Genomic DNA, 13,217 nt, shown 5'->3' with positions numbered 1-13,217 from the left:
ACCCCCATTGTTGCAGTGTCTCTAGTATCTCTTTGCTCGTAGGTATTGTCTCTAATCCCTATTCTCTCGGCCTGTCCCGCTGTCTCCAGTCCCTGTCTGCTCTGAGTCATGCAGTCTGTGTCCTTTTCTGCTCTCCGCCCTCAGTCATGCAGTCTCCGTTCTCTCGCTGCTTTCAATCATGTATTTGTGGTGCTCTCTCTGCTCTCAGTCATGCAGTCTCTATTTCTGCTCTGCTCTCCGCCATGCAATCTGTGTCCCCTCTGTGCTCCCTGCCCTCAGTCATGCAGTCGCTGCTCTCAATCATGCAGTTGTGGTGCTCTCTCGGCTCTCAGTCATGCAATATCTGTTCCTGCTCTGCTCTCAGACATGCAGTCTGAGTCCCCTCTGTGCTCCCTGCCCTCAGTCATGCAGTCTTCTCTTGATTCTCTCAGTCATGCAGTTGTGGTTCCCTCTCAGTTCTCCGTCATGCAGCCTCAGTCCCCTCTGTGCTTCCTGCTCTCAGTCATGCAGTCTCTGTTCTCTCTCTGCTATCATGCAATCTCAGTTCCCACTCTGCTCTCAGTCTCGAAGACTCTGGTTCTTCTCTGCTCTCAGCCATGCAGTCTTGTTCCCTCTCTGCTGTCAGTCATGCCATTTCTGTGTCCTCTCTGCTCTCAGCTATGCAATCTCGGTCCCTCCCACCTCTCTCTTATGGAGTCCCTGTTCCCTCTCTGCTCTCAGTCATGCATTCTGTGTTCCCTCTCTTTTCCCAGTCATGCAATCTCGGTTATCTCGCTGCTCTCAGTCATGCAGTTGTGGTTCTCTCTTTCTGCTCTCAGTCATGCAGTATGCATTCCCTCTCTGCTCTCAGTCACGCAATCTCTGTTCTCTCTCTGCTCTGAGTTGTGCAGTCTCAGTTCCCTCTCTGTTCTCGGTCATGTCATGCAGGATCGGTTCCCTCTCTGTTCTCAGTCATGCAGCTTCTGTTCCCTCTCCTTTCTCAGACATGCAGTCTGTGTTCCTTCTATACTCTCATGGAGCGGTCTCTGCTCCCTTTCTGCTCTCAGCTGTGCAGCTTCTGTTCTCTCTCTCCTCTCAGTCATGCAACCTCTGTTCCCTCTCTGCTCTGAGTCCTGCATCCTATGTGCTCTCTCTGCCCTCAGTCATGCAGTCTTGGTTCCCTCTCTGCTCTTTGTCGTGCAGTCTCTGTTCTCTCGCTGCTCTCTGTCAAACAGTTGTGGTTCTATGTCTGCTCTCAGTCATGAAGTCTGGGTTCCCTCCCTGCTCTGAGTCGTGCAGTGTCTGTTCCCTCTCTGCTCACACTCGTGGTGTCTCTGCTAACCTCTCTCTGTCTCAGTCACGGATTAGGCATTCCTTCTCTGCTCAAAGTCTGGTTGTCTCTAGTCCCCACCTCTCCTGCGCGTGGTGTCTCTGTTGCCTCTCTGCTGGTGACTTGCTGGTGACCAGTGGCGTAACAAAGGCCCGAGCTCCAGGGCTCCCCCTCAGTACAGTACATTGTGCACGGGTGGCAGGCCCCTTTCTGGGTTTGGTGAAGAAAGGGGGGGGGGGGGGGGGGGGGGGAGGGGGGGAGACAGCGAGGGCGGCTCCAGGTACTTTGAAGCCCCCCCCCCCCCCCTCAAGTTTCGTTACGCCACTGCTGTCGATGTCTGTAGACAGCCCATCTCAGTCATTGTGCCTCCGGTCCTTCTCTGCTCACATTCATGATGTCTCTAATCTCCAGGCTCCTGTAAACCACCAACCCGGCAGTGTGTCTCGTCGTGGCCGGCGGCTTTAGAACCCTCGGTGGCCATAGTAGACTTGCTTAACAAGGGAGAAAATGGGAGGAAGAGAGCGCTCAGGAAGGAAAAGGAACGGAAGGAATAAAGATCTGGAGCTACGCAATAATCTGCGAAATGTCCGTCATTGGTATTTACAAGCCAGCAGCGTGCCTAAGAGCAGCTCAGAGGAAATCACAGAAGCATTACCTTGCTTGGGGATTTATAAAGTGCTGTTTTCAGGATGTTGGCTAACAATAAACCGGCTGAATAAACAATCATAAAGAAAATGAAGATGTGCTAAAAAGCGCCAGCACTTGAGTGCGTCTTTAAGAAGCCCTTAAATTCAGGGCAGCCGTCTGCGCCTGTAAGGACCCCGCTGCCGCCTCCCGTAGAGGCAGTTCGCTCTGCTAACCCAGCAGAAGCTGGTGGGGGTACACATTCGGATGGGGGAGCGCCAAGAGGCAGTACACCGGCACGGGCCCTGCTGCTGGGGCGGCCTGCGCCCGGCGTGCACTGTCACTGGCCAGGGCTTCATCTGCACAACAGTGCAGGACGGAGGGCGGGGGTGGCTCTCATTGGTGGAGCCGCTGCAGCGACTTATCCTTGCATTTCCCTACCTAGCTCCTGGCTTGCCCAACTCTGCTCAACAGTGATATTTCCGCCAAGATCTAGGTTTTGGAATTGCTGCCTGATTCCTTCCGATGTTGTCCTTTTTTTTAAAGAAGGCAATCCCCTCCTAAATACACATCATACTAAATCAGAGAACGTGAACCCATTCAATCTTACCAGACCGAACCCAACAGGTGCTGTGACTTTAGGTATCAAAGGATACTGCTTACTTCAGACACTGGACTGAAAGTTAGTGATTGACAACGCTAGCATGGCACACACTACCCCTTAGGCGAGGTTTCCAGGCTCTGATGGCAACCTGCCGATGACAGACCCTGAAGTTGCTTCATTGTTCAATAGATGGGGGACCACTCTGGCCAATTAAAAGAAACAAAGCTCCACACCCTTGCCACTGGGATCGAAAATGGTGTCTCATCTTGCAGTAAATCTGATATTGGAAATGCTGTCTTGTGTAAAATTGGCTGATACGGAATCTAGGGCAGTTCAGAGGGGAGACCCTTCTCTTGCAGATATCTGGGCACTAGCTTGTGCACACATGCAAAAGACAATGAGGCGCAACCTGCATGAGCAACAACAAATGTCTGCGATGGTGGAGCCTACATAACGACAATGCAGCATACCTCAATAAATGTCATCCAATAGGGGGTTTATGGGTGGTAGCTGACACAGCCTGCTACTGATGAAACTTGGACCTGAGGTTTGCAAAAACACATTTTCGGACCTGCTTTGTTGAAACATTATATTGTTACACTACCAAAACTTCCTGTGTGCTGTCACTATTAAATTGTGTGTGATTCTGTAGAATCCCAGAGAGGCGCTGATGGCTTTACATAACCCCTCTTTGATAGGCAGAGAGGTCATGTAATCAGATTCCCTTCAATGTAGTAGTCTGTCAAATTTACTTCCAGTGGCAGGAAGTTAGTCATAAATGCATTGTTATGCTGATCGATTTCCTACATCTAATGTGATGAGAGGAAGGTTTTGTAAGGCAATGTCTTGGGTAGGTTGAATGGGAGCGTACCATATGCTTCAGCTGGTTCCTTAAGCGCACCATGTAAGGTGAGGGTTTCCATGCATTAAACAAGAGTTTCACTATATAGGAGTACTAGGTATCATTTCTAAAACACCAGTAGTTTGATTGTAGGGTAACAATTTGCCACTATTTTGCAATGCTGGATGGAGGTTCCTGAACCTCACTGCTTTGGGTGAAGAGTATTATGTTTCCACTTGTGTTGTGTATACGCTTGATGACCAATCTGGTTTATATTGAGGATGGATGATGGATGGTGTTCCATAATTCCATGGCATTGAGTAGTGATTCTGTTATCACAATATTTTCGATGGGATTTCCATCTTCCTGATTCTTGGGATAGCACTTCCATTCCCTATTTTGACTGTATGCGAAGCACTCTGTTGCCCATGGTTCTTCTATGAGTGATACAAAATTAGCAATTGTCCACAGTGCCACTGCGTTATGTGATGGTTTCAAAGCTCCACTCGACTGGTTAAGGGTACAACAACCTCAACATTTCGGGTGAACTTTCCGTAACCACTAACTTCTGTGGATTTCAAAACCGCAGGTGTTTGACAGGAATCCGATTATCCCACTGTACTGGGTATAAAATCCAGGAGTGTACTATGTTTGCCCACAACTCCACTATGTAGTGAATAGTAGTTAAAATACCCTCTGACCCAAGGGGGTATCCGCATCAAGCAAAAGGTTGTTTTCAGAATCCATAGCCAGTCTGTTTTGGATCTTTAACCCCAAAGCCTTAGGTTCATAGCTCCACTGTGATTGCTGGATGCTCGATAATCCCATTAAATTGGGCAGGCCTTCTTTAACTCATTATGGTGGCTTCATAATCCCGCTGTGATTGTTGGCGACTCCACTGCTGCAGTTTATTGACTTAGCCCTCTGTAATGCCACTAAGTTGGACCCTATCCCCATTGCAGCAGATGCTCGACTGCTTTGTGGCCTATCTTAACTGCATTGTGTTGAATTCACGATCCCACTGCGTTGAATGGAAGCCCCCACTATGACACCGCCATAGAGTATTTTCTTCTCTATAGAACAGTATTCATTCCCCCACAGAGAAGAGAGCGGTGGTTTAATACTGCAGAGCTGAACGCACCTGTGCAGTGCACGCCCAGCTCTAGAAATGTTAACCATTTATATTACATAAAAGCAAGCCTGGGCTCCCCCGCAGTGGCGTCTATATTTAGCAAAGCTTTAGTCCTGCCTGAATAAGAGAGAAGAAAAGAGTTCCTGTTTTTAATGAATTGATCTTGATTACAGCGTTTCCAGTACAGTAGGAACTGAAGAGGAGCAAAACTGTTCCAAATCTCGGCAAACGCTGGCATGTTTCACCCTCTTTTAGTGGGCACCGCTCTATCAGCCACCATGACATAACGCAGGAGCTATGCCAAGAAACTGGATTCGCGGTTTCATCGTCGCAGTCTGAGCAAAGACTGTCTCTCAAGGCACACTGTTTGTTTCTTAGCAAGGGCGTGCGTGCGTGCATTGCGGGGGTGAGGGTGTTACACCCTCTTAATAAATGTATTTTGTAATAGATAGTTGAGTACAGGTACTTTCAGTCTGGATTGGTGAGGTGTCAGTTTGATTTCACAATCAATTTTTACACACATGGACAAAACGCACAAACACTCTCCGTTTCTCTGTTTGGAAAGACTTCACAAGATAATATGCTTTCTCTCATTTAGTACACCCACAAATCCGCACTTCTCTCTTTCCACTACTCCTTAAGCCCTTCTTATAAGCCTTGCTTTTCGTATAATTTATTTTAACTTTTTTTTTATTGTTGGGAAATCTGAAGCTCCCCCCCAAATAAAAATCAGACTGACCAAGCTACGCACCTGGCTAGAATACCTCACAATCGAAAAACAGAAGAAGTAATTCGTTACACGTCCTCGATAAAGGTCTTGTTGCTAGAAGGAAACACTACTGAAGTCCTGTTTTAACGATCTGTCTGCCTTTTGATGTAGCCCACAATGCGGGACTTTCTGCTTTCGATCATGCCAGATAAGGGTCATTGGCCCTGAGAAAATTAAGTGATTGGCCTGGAATCACTCAGGTTGATAAATTGGAGATATCACGATGTGCCACTGGTCCCGTTTCCACAGTCGAAGAAATGCATACATCTGCACAGGAAGATGCAGAGGACTCCAGACTCAGAAAGAGATTCTTAGGCGACTTGGGAATTTCAGGTGGACGGAGGGATGAAAGACGCCTCCTACCTTGGATGAAAGTGCTAATACTTTGCCCACCTATAGGAGGGTGCTAGGGCAGGAGACTATCCTTCCAGATCTGATCTACGTGGTTCAGCAAAAGGTTAATCTGAATGAAACACCACTTAACAGTCACATATTGGGCAGCCCAGCTGACCTAGGGCAGACTGGCATTCTTCCGGTTTTGTAGCCAGCAGGGTATCTCCAGAGGGTGGCAGGCTGCCTTTGACGTCATAGCACCGGCATCACTGTCTGCTGTCTTTGCAGATAGCTCTGGACTATTGGAGACTTGTAGGAAGCAAGCCTGCAGAATGTAATACCGTTCCAGTCTGGTCAGTAGTGATCAGTTATAGACTGTGAGTAAAACCTGTTTTACATCTTGACATGTAAAAATATGTAATTGCAAGCAAAACAGGACATGGTAAACAGAACGGCTGTTCTTTTCTGCACCGGATAGCCTCTTTAAGGCTCCTTGTCCACTCTACCACCCTGCCCCAAAAGCCAAGCATTCACTGGGGTTTCTGAATGGGTGGCAGTGGATCTGCAGAGCGGGGCGGTGAGAGTGTGAGAATGGCGGCGTCAGACGAGGCGGAACACAAGCTCCATACAGGGTTCAACAGAAAGCACTCGGGAGATATCTGTGGATGTCTTCAGCTCGCATGAACTCTATAAAGCCTGTTAAACACACGCTCAGAGCGTTCTACAGTTAATTCTTCTTTTCAGGATGTAACCGCCATAAAAAAAACACACACACTTGAACACCCGTTGCCAAACATATGTATTCCGTTAAAGGTTTAAGCTCCATAGCAACAAGAACATGGTTCAGGGAAACGCAGGGCCTGATTTGCATACATCTCAGCAACCTGTCGATCTGTCATGTTAACAATAATTTGCTCTTTTGATTGGAGAAAATGTCCCTGCGCTCTAAAATGTCCCTGCGCCACTATCCCCACGTCACCACGTCAGCTGCATCTCGTGGGCGTGGGCCCGAACAATAGACGCTAAAATTACAGGGCACAGGCGCGCAGCTGGAGCAGCAGTTTTTCCAACAGGCCGTGCTCCCGGGAACTCTGCAACCTTTGCTGGTAATCACGGTTCTCAAAGCCCATTACCAAGATGCGTGGAGCTGGGGTTACAGCGGAAGGTTGGGGCATGGCGACGTGTCCTAAAAGTATGCGTGGACTACCTTTCCTGATAAAAAGGCCCGCCAAGTGGAGCAGTAAACGATCAAGAAGCTGGTTTTCTGAAACCCGCTACCACGTGACGCAGTACAAGATGTCCGTCAATGAAAGCTTAAAGTAAAGCGCAGTTTTATATACAATTTGTTGACCGGAGTATTGTCAGCGCAACCTATCCAAATCACAGCAATGTGTTCCACAAGCCTTTACAGTCCTTAACTGGGTCATCGACAGGGGCCGTATCTTGGTCAGTATGTTTGTGGAGGGGTGAAGGGGGTTTGTTTAGGGGGAGGATGGAGTGTTGCGGTTCAGATTCCCCAACAATCACACTGGGTTAGGTTGTTCACATTTTTATATGAGAAATGGGACATAGTTAAAACGCAATATTTTTCAAACTAATCAACATTTTAAGGCCTTCAAAACATAGACGAAAAAGGGTGTGTGTATTTTGTGTCAGTATCGGCATGTAAAAATCCCGGGTGAAATCCGACAGACACTTCGCATGACTCAATTGAAAACACCTGTACCCAAATATGTAATAGAGTAAATTTTAAGCGGGGTGTAACACCCCAACCACAACCCCCTAGAGCTATGCCTCTGGTGCTCAGTAAAGAGGAGGCACAGCCACTCAAAAGCTCCTCAAATAGGGACAAGAAAATCCCCAAAGCTTTAATTGCACTTGCAGGTACTTTCAATATATCACCAGAGAGTCATCATAGTTTGTCACATGAATTCTTCTTTTATCCCGACATTTTTCTTTGCAGAGCAGGTTCTAGCCAGCCAACATGTGTTCGTCACATGGAAGTATCCCAATAACTTAATCAGGCCTTATTCAGAAACAGTCACACTATGTAGGTAAGTAAATTAGCCAATCATGTGTGCAGTGGACAATCAAAGAGTGGTAAATTAATATAAAATGGATTAAGCTGCACATAACTTCGTAGATGATTTGCCAAATTACGTAATTTCAGCAGAATCTTTTTGGGTATAAGACTTGTTAAAGGATCATTCACAAACAATGTGCTCAATTGGATGTGGGACATACCTATACATTTTGGTTGGATGGATGGATCGACGGACTAACGGAGAGACAGCTGAAATGAAGCTTTTGGTGAACCGGTATAGGTAGAGGGACTGAAGCCTCCGTATGTGGTGGCTTGAAGCTCGCGGAAGGGGGGGCAGGGCGGCGTGCGGGGTGGCAGAACAAAAATGAAGTAAAAAAATAAATAAACAATTAGCTTGCTCGCTGCCACCGCCGCACCGCTCCATCCGCTCCTCTGTCTTCGAGTGCAGGCACAGGCAGACTGGGGGCCTATGCAGGCTCTTTGCAGCCCGGCAACTGTGTTGCCGGGCTGGAGAGGGCCTACTGAACATGTATGTTTAGCCAGCCCAAGATGGTCGGCCAAACACGTGCTCTGAGGGGGGAGTGCTGTGCACTCCCCCTCACTGCTGGTCACCCCCGTAGCCCCGCCCTTTACAAGGAAGCAATAATAAACTCAGTATTATTGTTTCCTTGTAAAGGTTTCACAGCTGCCACTGCTGACGGGGTGGCAACACTCCTCCGCCCTAATGGAGGAGCCACCCCTGGTATGTGGTTGATTTCAGGTGGGTCAATGGTCCAGACAATGGACTTCATAACTTTCTGTTATATTCAAGTGGTTCTCAGGTACATTCTAGTTAGAAAATACCCAGCAACAGTAGCCCCTGTTAGTTAACCTGGGTGACCATTGCCAGTGTTGCATGCGTCTACTGGGAGTTTCCTCCTTAAACTCAGCTGGCACAACCTGCCCATTGGATGCCAGCCTCTCAGGCGGTTCCTGTAGGTTTGCACTGACAATGTAGCTCTTCTTCTCTAAGCAAACACTCTACCTGCCCTGGGCTGACATGCCTCAGGGGTCATTTATTGCTTGATTAGGCTCCTGGGTGGTGCCCAGGCAGATCACTAGCCAACTCCACATCCTGGCAGTTGCCTAGTCAAGTGGCCCAAGCACAGTATCAGGGTGGGGAGTCAAGTGATGCAGTTTTCTCTGCAATGACTGCGGGGACCGGGAAGCTACGCAAAATCCAAACTTTTCTGGGGGAGTCTGCTGTGCCAAAATATCATATTTACAGCTGTGACTTTTTTCTCTCCCTCACTCTTTTTTGTTACAAAAGGGAAACACTGTGGCAATTGTCTTTTTCTACCCTTTATTTGAGCCAATTAGATTGAAGTACCAGATATTTATAAGGGGATATTTTGCATAGGACTCGCAACATGGCATTCAGGTATCTCTGGTTTAGGCTGTGGCCCTAATTATCAACTCCTAATTTATCTGTAAGTACTCAAAAAGGCCTCGAGTCCTGTTCTGTCTTCCCAACAATAAGCACTGGAAAAGTCAATAGGTGCACAACTAAAAAGATGGTGCTATGTTTAATTTTCTTTTCTATATTGCAAGCATATGCCAGAAAAAGAAGGAGAAAACATTCTGCCCAAATTTACAGACCATATGCTTCCATTAAAAGAATAATTATTTTTTGAATTAATGTTCGGATATAATTTTTCTCGAGCAGCAGGGGTTCTTCCTAACAAGAGGACGTGTATTCAGAACAAACACTGAAACCTTGTTAGTTGTAATGCACCTCAGAAGCAGGTATGTTTCTTATCAACGCTAAGAATATGTCCCCCTTAATACTCCTTTAAAAGATTTAATGACTGGGGACTGACCGCTTTGTAGCAGGGCCGTGAAGCTCGGGCGATGCTGCTCGCAGGCTGCAAGCGCGGTCCTCAAGGATGGAGGAGGTGGGCAGCTCTGGAGAGCTTGCGCGGGGGAGGGTTTACATATCACTGGGTTGTGCTGAACAAGTGGCAATGCCTGGGCAGTGCAAATAAATAACAATATTGTTATTTTTCCTAAAATGGGGAACTGGTATTCGAAAATCAGAACAGATGTCAACCCCCGGGTGCATCCCGGGAAGCACACTGTGGCTTGTGTTTATTCTTTATTGCAGTTTAATAAAAAACAATGCAATTTTATGTCAAGACTGGAAGCTCTTATTATGCTTATCTTTCCTTGTTTTAATTCAGCAGCAGCAGTCAAGTAAAACAACTACGACTCCCAAGTGGCAAAAGAAGAGAGCCAATGGGAAGAAAAAGGTAGTTCCATAACAGTAAGCAATCACAAATGCATACATGTATTATGATGTCACTTGACTGCGAACAGCCATCTTTTCTTGCTGCTCACAGTCAAGTTAAGTACTATGTCGCATTCTTACATTACTATTTTATGTGTGTTTATTAATGGTTTAATCAATTTGCTGTGTTATCACTGCGTGCGGCTTCGTCTGAGGCTTTGCTAGTCGGCACGTTGCCGCTTTGCCTCAAGCGCGTCTCCATCGTGGTTCCTTTTCCCCAGTGACGGTTATTCCAGTTCCTCTCATAGCAGCCGCCATTTCGCGCTGTGTCTGAGGAACTGATAACACGCTTACCGGGGTGTAACAGCCAGGTTTTCTCCTCATGTGTCCAACTGTTTCTATTCAGGTCGGTATTTCCTTACAGACAGGCGGCCTCTTCCTTCCTTCTAAGGAGGATACTATTCATGAAAAACAAAAGATTTTGGCCAAATATTAATCAAAATCTAAACATATTCCTTCTCCTATTCTGGTCTCCTCCATTCCGGATACAGACGATGACTTGGTCAGTGTGGACTCAGATGACGATGCATCTGATAAAGACAGTGGCGGACTCTTAGCTCCCTCAGCGAAGAAATCAAAGAGCTCTCATCAGGGCGACCCCGAACCTATGTTTACATCTGACTCTGATGGGGTGCCTATGTTTGACCCTTCTCATATTCACCATCCTAATTCTACGGAGTGGCTTCCCAAGGATCATGTGGGTGATTACGTTTTCTTCAGATTATGGTCGCCCCTGGACAAACAATCTAGATCCAAATTGAGATCGGAATGCCCTCCTCCTTCTTTTTCCCACAAAATTATGCTCACTCCTTCCATTGATCCTGCAATTGTTACGTTCTTTTCCAAATTCGGCAAGGACCCTCGCAAGGGGGTGGACAAAGCTTGGTCCTCCTGTCAGGACAAACTGTTAGACCTGGTGGAATCGGCCAGACTGGATAATACTTCTATAGATCCCGAGAAGTTGTCTCTTTGGGTACAACGTTCGTTTTGTCTACTGGGTAATGCTAATTCCGCTATCACGCATGAACGAAGAAAAGGACTCTTCTCAAACTGGATCCTAAATTAGTAAATTTGGCCACCGTGGATCCTGGCCTTAAAGCGGATGGTTTACTCTTCGGAGATTCTTTTGTCAAGGATCTCAGTAAATATGTCTCAACTTTTGCCTCACTTGATAAGGCTCAGCAATCACTCAAGAAGACCTTTTCCCAACGGGTTTTTGCCAGGACTGGCAGAGGAAGGAACCGCTTTGCCGGCCATGGTTACAATAACCAAGGTTCCAGAGGCTCCTTCAATAGCTCCTACCAAGACTACAAGTCTCACTTCTATCCGAAGAGAGGCAGGTTTAACCGCAGCAGAAACTCCAGGGGATCCCGTTACCCAAACCAACCAGGTGAGTGCACAATGTGGCCTTCCTATTCCCATTGGAGACCGTCTTCATCATTTTCTCCCAAAATGGTTGTCAATATCAGCAGACCCTTGGGTTTTAAATACAGTTCAAGGTTATGTTATCGAACTCTACTCAGAACCTTTTCAATCTTCCCTTCCTTTTTCCCCAAAGTTCTCAAAAGACATGTTCGACCTAATTTTGTCAGAAGTTCAGTCCCTTCTCCAAAAACAAGCCATTGCTCTTTGTCTTTCCGACTCCTCAGGTTTTACCAGCTCCATCTTCTTGGTTCAAAAGAAAAACAAAAAGATGCGTCCAGTGATCAATCTCAGGTCGTTCAATCAGTTTGTAGTATATCGTAATTTCAAGATGGAAACAATCTTGCATCTCAGAGACTCCTTTCTCCAAAACGACTGGAGGGTTCGTTTAGCTCTACAAGATGCCTATCTATCCGTCCTTATTCATCCAAATTACACAACATTTCTACAATTTCAATGGCTAGGCCAATTCTTTCACTTCACCTCCCTTCCTTTCGGACTTTCTTCAGCTCCCTGGTGTTTTACCAAACTAATGAAGCCAGTTGTAGCTTTTTCTCAGAGCTCAGGGTGTATGACTTATCTACCTGGACAATATACTTTTAATGAATCAGAATGTAATATCCCTTCAATCACAGATTTCCCTTACCTGCTCTCTCCTAAACAATCTTGGTTTTGTTCTCAGCAAAGAAAAAGCTCTGCTTTCCCCAACTCAACACAGAGTTTCTCAGCTTTGTAATAAATTTGGTCGCCACCACTCTTCACCTTCCTTCAGCAAAAGTAAAATCTATATAATCAGAAATTCTTCAGGTCCTATGCAAGTCCTCTCTGTCTCTCAGAGCTCTCGCCCGCATAGTGGGTCTTCTTTCTTCCTCTATCCAAGCCATCTTCCCAGGTCCTTTGCATTATCGTTTCCTCCAAAGGTTGAAAATTCGACATTTAAGAAAAGGCCTCGCATACGCAGGCTCCGTCTTATTGGATCAGGATTCTCGAGCAGAACTTCAGTGGTGGCTCTTCCATTTAGATGCCCGGAACGGCAAGACTATATTTCCATCAGCCCCAGCTCTTGTGTTAGAATCAGATGCAAGCCTCTCCGGCTGGGGAGCCCGCTGCGGTCCGATTTTGACTGGAGGTACATGGTCTTTAGAGGAGTCCAGATTGCATATAAACTGTTTAGAGATGCTTGCAGGATCCTTTGCTTCAGGATGGACAACATCTTGGCTGTTCGTTATATAAAACACTTGAGGGGGTACAAAATCCATGCCCCTAGCAGCGATGGCCAAAACCTTCTGAGAAAACTGTCTTTCCCACCATCTTTTGTTTCGTGCAGAATATCTTCCGGGCGACCTAAATTCAGTGGCGGATTGGCACTCTCAACACTTTCGGGATTCAAGCGACTGGAAACTTAATCCCCCAATCTTTCAGTCCATCGAGGCCAAATGGGGTCCTCTGTCGATAGATTTTATCACCTCCCACCTCAACTCCCAGCTCCCTCAATTTTAGAGTTGGCAGCCGGATCCTTTAGAGCTTGCTTCGGATGCGTTTTCGCAGGACTGGTTTGTTTCTCAGAACTACGCCTTTCCCCCCTTTCTTATGATCAGCAGGTTACTCATGCACATTCGACAGCAAAAAGAAACTCTAGTTCTCATAGCTCCCTTCTGGCAATCCCAGGTTTGGTTCCCCACTTTTCTAGAACTGCCCATAGATTTTCCTTTCATCCTGCCATCCTTCCCCATCTCCTTTTGGACCCCCTCAACCATCCTCACAATCTAATAATGGACAATCTACTCACCCTTTCTGCGTGGAAGATTTCTGG

The sequence above is a fragment of the Pleurodeles waltl genome, chromosome 4_2, assembly GCF_031143425.1.
Source record: "Pleurodeles waltl isolate 20211129_DDA chromosome 4_2, aPleWal1.hap1.20221129, whole genome shotgun sequence".
Classification (NCBI taxonomy): domain Eukaryota; kingdom Metazoa; phylum Chordata; class Amphibia; order Caudata; family Salamandridae; genus Pleurodeles; species Pleurodeles waltl.
This window is presented reverse-complemented; position numbering follows the sequence as displayed.